The sequence below is a fragment of the Triturus cristatus genome, chromosome 4_1 (genome assembly GCF_964204655.1).
Source record: "Triturus cristatus chromosome 4_1, aTriCri1.1, whole genome shotgun sequence".
In the NCBI taxonomy this organism is placed as follows: Eukaryota; Metazoa; Chordata; class Amphibia; order Caudata; family Salamandridae; genus Triturus; species Triturus cristatus.
In genome coordinates, this window is record NC_140585.1 from 125,201,714 (window position 1) to 125,207,827 (window position 6,114).

A 6,114-nucleotide genomic window follows, 5' to 3' on the forward strand; every position below is an offset into this window, starting at 1 on the left:
AGATGTGATGTTATAGCAGGAGCAGCCGACTGTGGGCGTCGGTTCAACATTATGTGATTCTGGGCAAATCACTTAATCTCACTATAAACAATGCATGACCTTGAGTAATGTAACTGGTGCGCCTGTAAAGCGCGCCCACACCTTTGGCTCAAGGATGCGCCATATTCCAAAACCTACAGAAGTATGCACTAAAAGGTAAAAACTATGGGGCATATTTACAATAACTGGCGCATCCCTGCATATCAGCAGGGATGCGCCAGTTATTGTGCGCCACAGCTCCGCCACCATGGATGCGCCGCATTTACAATGCGGCGCACCATGGGTCAAAAACGGCACAGATGCGTGACGCATCTGTGCCGTAAAAGTGGCGCATTGCTGAAGTTGCGTCGCAAGCGCGACGCAGCTCCAGCAATGGTCTGGGGGGCCCTATCTTGCTAATGCTGCGTCAATCCTTACGCCTGCTTCAGGCAGGCGCAGGGTTTTGATGCAGCATGGGCCTAAAAGTGACTGAGTGAAATCTTGTAGATTTCACTCAGCCACTTTTAGGAGGCGTTCCTGTGCCGGAACGCCCCCCCTGCGCAGGAACGCCAACATGTGGCGCAGGGCTTTACAACGTGATGCATCTCCCAGATGCGTCACGTTGTAAGTAACCCGCACCATGCCGCAGGATTTGCGCCGCCGCTGCGTCACAAAAGTTACGCAACGGCGGCGTAAAGGAGGCGCAAGGGGCTTGTAAATCTGCCCCAAAGCCTTACCATAAGGAAAGACAATTAGATACCAATTTATACAGACAAAGTAGAAAAACTGGATACATTGTATTTCCCTGCTTAAATTGTGTAGTCTTAGGCAAATATTTTACTTCACCTTTTTCTTTAATTGTTGCATAATAAGCACTTTCAAATATGCGAGTTCAGACTAACAGTTGTGCAAAAGTATCACTTTTAATCAGTACTTCTCAGTGCAGTGCTATAACGTTGCCCTTTTGATGGCAAAGCATGCATATGTTAAATACACTTCGCTGAAATCTGAAGACAGTATCATATTTTACGTGACACATATACAGGCATCGGCTGGTGCGCGGGCTCTGACATTCCATCCAGACCCTTAGCTCTGTTCTCCGTTCATTTGTTTGCTCGACCACCTCTACAACATAGGTTCTCAACAGGAAGCCTCGGAGCAGCTGAACTCTTGAATAGAGAGATTTCCCGGAACTGTTCTTTTGAGCAGCGCGCGCTTGCGTGTGGAGAGGCGTCACTGCAATAGTGCTGCGTGCGCAGAGATAAGACAACACTACATGTCTTGGATCAAACTGACAAAACGCCCGCTCAAAAACAAACGGGCCTCAGAAAAGATACGTTTGCAACCCGCTAATGATAGGGTAGGATAAAAAACAAGCATTTACAATGCAATAGGTCTCGCATTTACTAGAGTTTGAGCTATTGGCTTTGGAAATGACAATGCCTTTTATTTATTTATTTCAAAATCCAACACATGCAACAAGTTGATGTTGTTGCACAAAGGATATTGTGCTGCATAACTAAATACTTTAAGCCTTATGCAGAATATGTGCCACACAGAAGTATGCAAAAAAGGGAAATGTGGGTCTGATGTGTGGAGGGGCATATGCAAGGCCTGCCTCACCTCCCCACCCCAGCACAGTTTTGGCATGTTAATGCAATTTATACAGCGCGAATACCCAAGGGTGTCTTGGTGCTAGCTGAAACCGGAGCTTAATGTGAATTTGTAACTACACAGTAACCATGGATTCCATCAAAATACCACTTTTTACAAATGTAATATTTATAATTAATTCCAGACTACTCCTGTTGGTAACAAAAACAATATTTGTTGGTCTTTTAAATAATTGATTCCGCTTCTAGAGTTATGGATTACATTAACATATGAAAGAAGTGTCAATTATTAATGAATATAGCAGGTCGAGAATGTTTGCAAGCAGTTTGTGGATGTTAACCTGTTGAAAGAAGCACTTGTAAATTCTCCTCCTAAGAAATGTAGCTTACACAATCTTTCTAAAGGCACTTAAGTGGTGACAGATTCTTCCAACAGTGAAACGAAAGCTCAGTGCTCGTCAAGACCCCTTAACTGTCAAGCAATGTGACAAATAAGCACATTTCGTTACCTATAATTACAAAGACAACACCCAGAGACCAATTTATATACCTATGACAGCAGTACAGTTAATACTGTAAAGAAAAGAATGGGTTATGCAAATATATGCCCCATACAAAACTATGCATATAATATAAAATGTGTTATGTGAACACTCATCAACTTAAAAACATAACAAGTCAATAAACACATTGCAGGAATCATTAGTATATTAAGTCCATGTTGCGTGTTAATACCCGGTTCAGAAGGTATTGACCTCCTGAAGAGGAGCCCCACAGAAGACACCATATCCAGCAGGATGCATGTGTCTGAGGTCACCTTCCAGCAGCCACACTGTCTCGTAGTGTCAGCAGTTCCCTGTCGTACAGAAAGGAGTCTGATGTAGTAGTAGTAGTCTCCACCAGGGAATAAATAGAGCCCTCTAATATTATTGCAGACCAGTCCTTAAAAACAATCACCTGAAATCTACACCATCACAATCTACCTGCACTGTACACTTTTACATGAAGTGGTTCATAAACTGTACAGTGATGCATGATGGGAGACGTGACTGTTTTTAAAGACTGGTGAACATATCTGTTTTCAGTTCTTCTGTGGTTGTGTTTGGCTGTGTCTAGCAAATACATGTTTTTTAATATTAAAATACATATAAAAAAGATTTGTAAATGAATTTGATAACATTTTACTATAAGTGAGGTACCCATGGTAATGGTTTACTTTGGGCTCAGGTTGATATTGGAAATGTGTTATTGTGGATTGAATGGCATTTTGATATTTCAGCAATACCGAGGGGAGCTTTGTTGCTGTTTCTCCCTACTAAACACCAACCCCTAACCATTCTAAGAACAACTAGTATGCACGTGTATACTGCTTCTGTGTTCTTTTGCAATAGAGTGCAATAATTCGCTTCTTTCGTAGAAACTAATTCAGATGAAATGAATGAGAAGGGTCCAAAACATCCACCGAATACCTATTTTGAATAATTAGCCACATAACAGGAGTGAGGGACAGTGAAATAAATAACGAAGACCATGAAATAAACATAAGGAACACGTTATAGGATAAAAATAAAATAACTGTTGTATCGTCCAATAGGTTTTGCCTCTACTACGCAAGGCACGCGGACAGTGTGGCGACCTGATAGAGAGCTTTGGTTAACTAACAGTACTAATTAGGTAAGGGAACAGGAAAGTCCTAAAGTCCTCTGCCGCCGCAATTAGGTGACTACCGCCCACCCGCTCGCTGTGGGTGCTAAAATGCTCTATGACCTCTTACCCAAACAAGTTGAACAGAGGGTGTTTAGAACTCCTTCTGCCGCGGGATGATGAAAGGTTGCCGTTGGGTGCCATTAAGAGATAAGTCCCATTTTAGTGCACTGGACAGAGATTAACCGGGCCGTAGTATCACTTGAGCTGGATGGCCATCCGGAGATTGGTCGCCTCCATAAGGGAGGGACTAAACAACTTAATTATCTGGGCAAGCTAGAAGGTGACAGCAGTTCCTGCGTACTGGGATTGAGGGTATGGTTAAGTGACTCTTACACATGCTAGGTAGGCATGGGACTTCTAAACATCGGTGGTAGGTTGGGGCGTTGATAGGCGCATTTGTGCCGTACCCAAGTAGGCTAGATGTCCACCTGCGTTCAAGGTGGGCTGATGCTGGTGAAGGGGATATGAAGACTTTGTTGGGTCTTCGCTGGGCAGAGGTTGGCTGATTGGGTGTGGTCCATGACGGTGTCCTGTTTCTTACCTGAGAAGGCTGGACAGGGATGGCCAGAACCCCCAGCGCCACTGCACTCCCCGCCTCGCTCTCCAGATCCACCAAAGCCAGCAGACAGCCTCTTTCCAGACAGCAGCTTCTCCACGGCCGGCAGGTTGCCAGTGCGCGCGGCCTCCAGAAGCTCCTTTCCCTTCCCCATGGTGGGGCCTCCCGTGGCCCCTTGCCCCAGGATCCCCCCAGCTCCGCTCCACCGCTAGCCCTCGGCCAAACTTTGGTCACAGCGACCCCGCCTCTGTGAGCACCTCGAACACCCACCGGTGTGACGTCATTTCCGACATGCGTGCAACCTCAGACAGCCGAGCGCGATTGGGAAGGAAAAAAAGATTGTTCAGCACTAGCAATCAAAAGAAAGACTAAACTAACAGACAAAGACGTACGTAAAAGACAAAACCATGAACCATCGTGGGTACAGGCCAGGTTATCACACGAAACTCCACTAAACTGCAACAACGTAAGAATATCAAGCAGATAACGTACTGAAACAATATGTATTCCTAATTTTTTTTTAATTTAATCGGTTTTGATAGAAAGCTTTGATGGCCCCAAACCAGCGTGGTAGAGCGGAACACCACGAAAACGGATGTGCCGAAAACAGCACAACCATGAATCTTCAGCTAATAAACAGCGTTCCCATGACGTTTTTGTTTCGCTTTTTCTGCCATCCCAGTTGGACGGCCTCGCCTGCCAAAAGGTTTCTTGTCTTTATGGGGCCATGTGTTTGGCCCCATAAAGACAAGAAACCTTTTGCGACCAATGCAAAGCAGGCGAGGCTGTCCAAATGGGACGGCTCGAAAAGCCAAGAGAAAACGTCACCGGCACCTCTTTCCCAATGGCTGGCCGCCGATTACCATAAACGGTGACGCTGGCCAATGGGAAAGAGGGGCGGGGCTTAATGCCCCTTGCTGAAAATACCCTGTCAACACTAAATCTCGCCAGCGAGACTGCGCATGCACGCAGCCTTACGCTAGCGAGACCTAAAAAGGGCAGAAAGTGGATGCAGGAGCTGTGGGGATTAACCGCACTCACCAACTGTGCAGCCCTGAACCCCGCTCTTAGCTGCATCCTTTGAGCCCAGACTAAGCTGCATCTGCTGAGCCCGGACTGAGCTGCACCCTCTGAGCCCGGACTGAGCTGCATCCTCTAAGCCCAGACTAAGCTGCACCTGCTGAGCCCGGACTGAGCTGCACCCTTTGAGCCCGGACTGAGCTGCATCTGCTGAGCCCGGACTGAGCTGCATCTGCTGGGTCCGGACTGAGCTTCACCTGCGGAGCCCAGACTGAGATGCACCCGCTGATCCCGGACTGAGCTGCACCCTTTGAGCCCGGACTGAGCTGCACCTGCTGAGCCCGGACTGAGCTGCACCTGCTGAGCCCGGACTGAGCTGCACTCTTTGAGCCCGGACTGAGCTGCATCTGCTGAGCCCGGACTGAGCTGCACCCTTTGAGCCCGGACTGAGCTGCATCTGCTGAGCCCGGACTGAGCTGCATCTGCTGAGTCAGGACTGAGCTGCACCTGCGGAGCCCGGACTGAGCTGCACCCGCTGAGCCCGGACTGAGCTGCACCCGCTGAGCCCGGACTGAGCTGCACCCGCTGAGCCCGGACTGAGCTGCACCCGCTGAGCCCGGACTGAGCTGCACCCGCTGAGCCCGGACTGAGCTGCATCTGCTGAGCCTGGACTGAGCTGCATCTGCTGAGTCTGGACTGAGCTGCACCTGCGGAGCCCGAACTGAGCTGCACCCGCTGAGCCCGGACTGAGCTGCATCCGCTGAGCCCGGACTGAGATGCACCTGCTGAGCCCGGACTGAGCTGCACCTGCTGAGTGAAAAACACAATCTTTCTTTGATGGATGTTCTGTGACTTTTGCAATTTCCTGTCACCATTCCAGTAACCCTGCAAAGAAAAAAAAAGTCCCGCCGAAACAAAGACGTCTTTTACACACACAATCTAGAATGTTCGGGTGGAGTAAATTATGGAGCTGTGTTTAGTGACGACCCAAGCCGCTAGTTTAGAAGCTTTTGGTATCCAGGCTCATGACCCACTTTTAGAAACATCTCTGAAACCCTACAGCTCCCTGCAAGGACATAAAACCACAATAGAATATAGAGCAGTGCTTTAAATGAGCTGGTACTCACCGGGACTGAGTACCAGCACTTCTTAGATTTATCACTGTGAGTACCGGCACTTCTCTTCTGCCGAGGAGAGTAC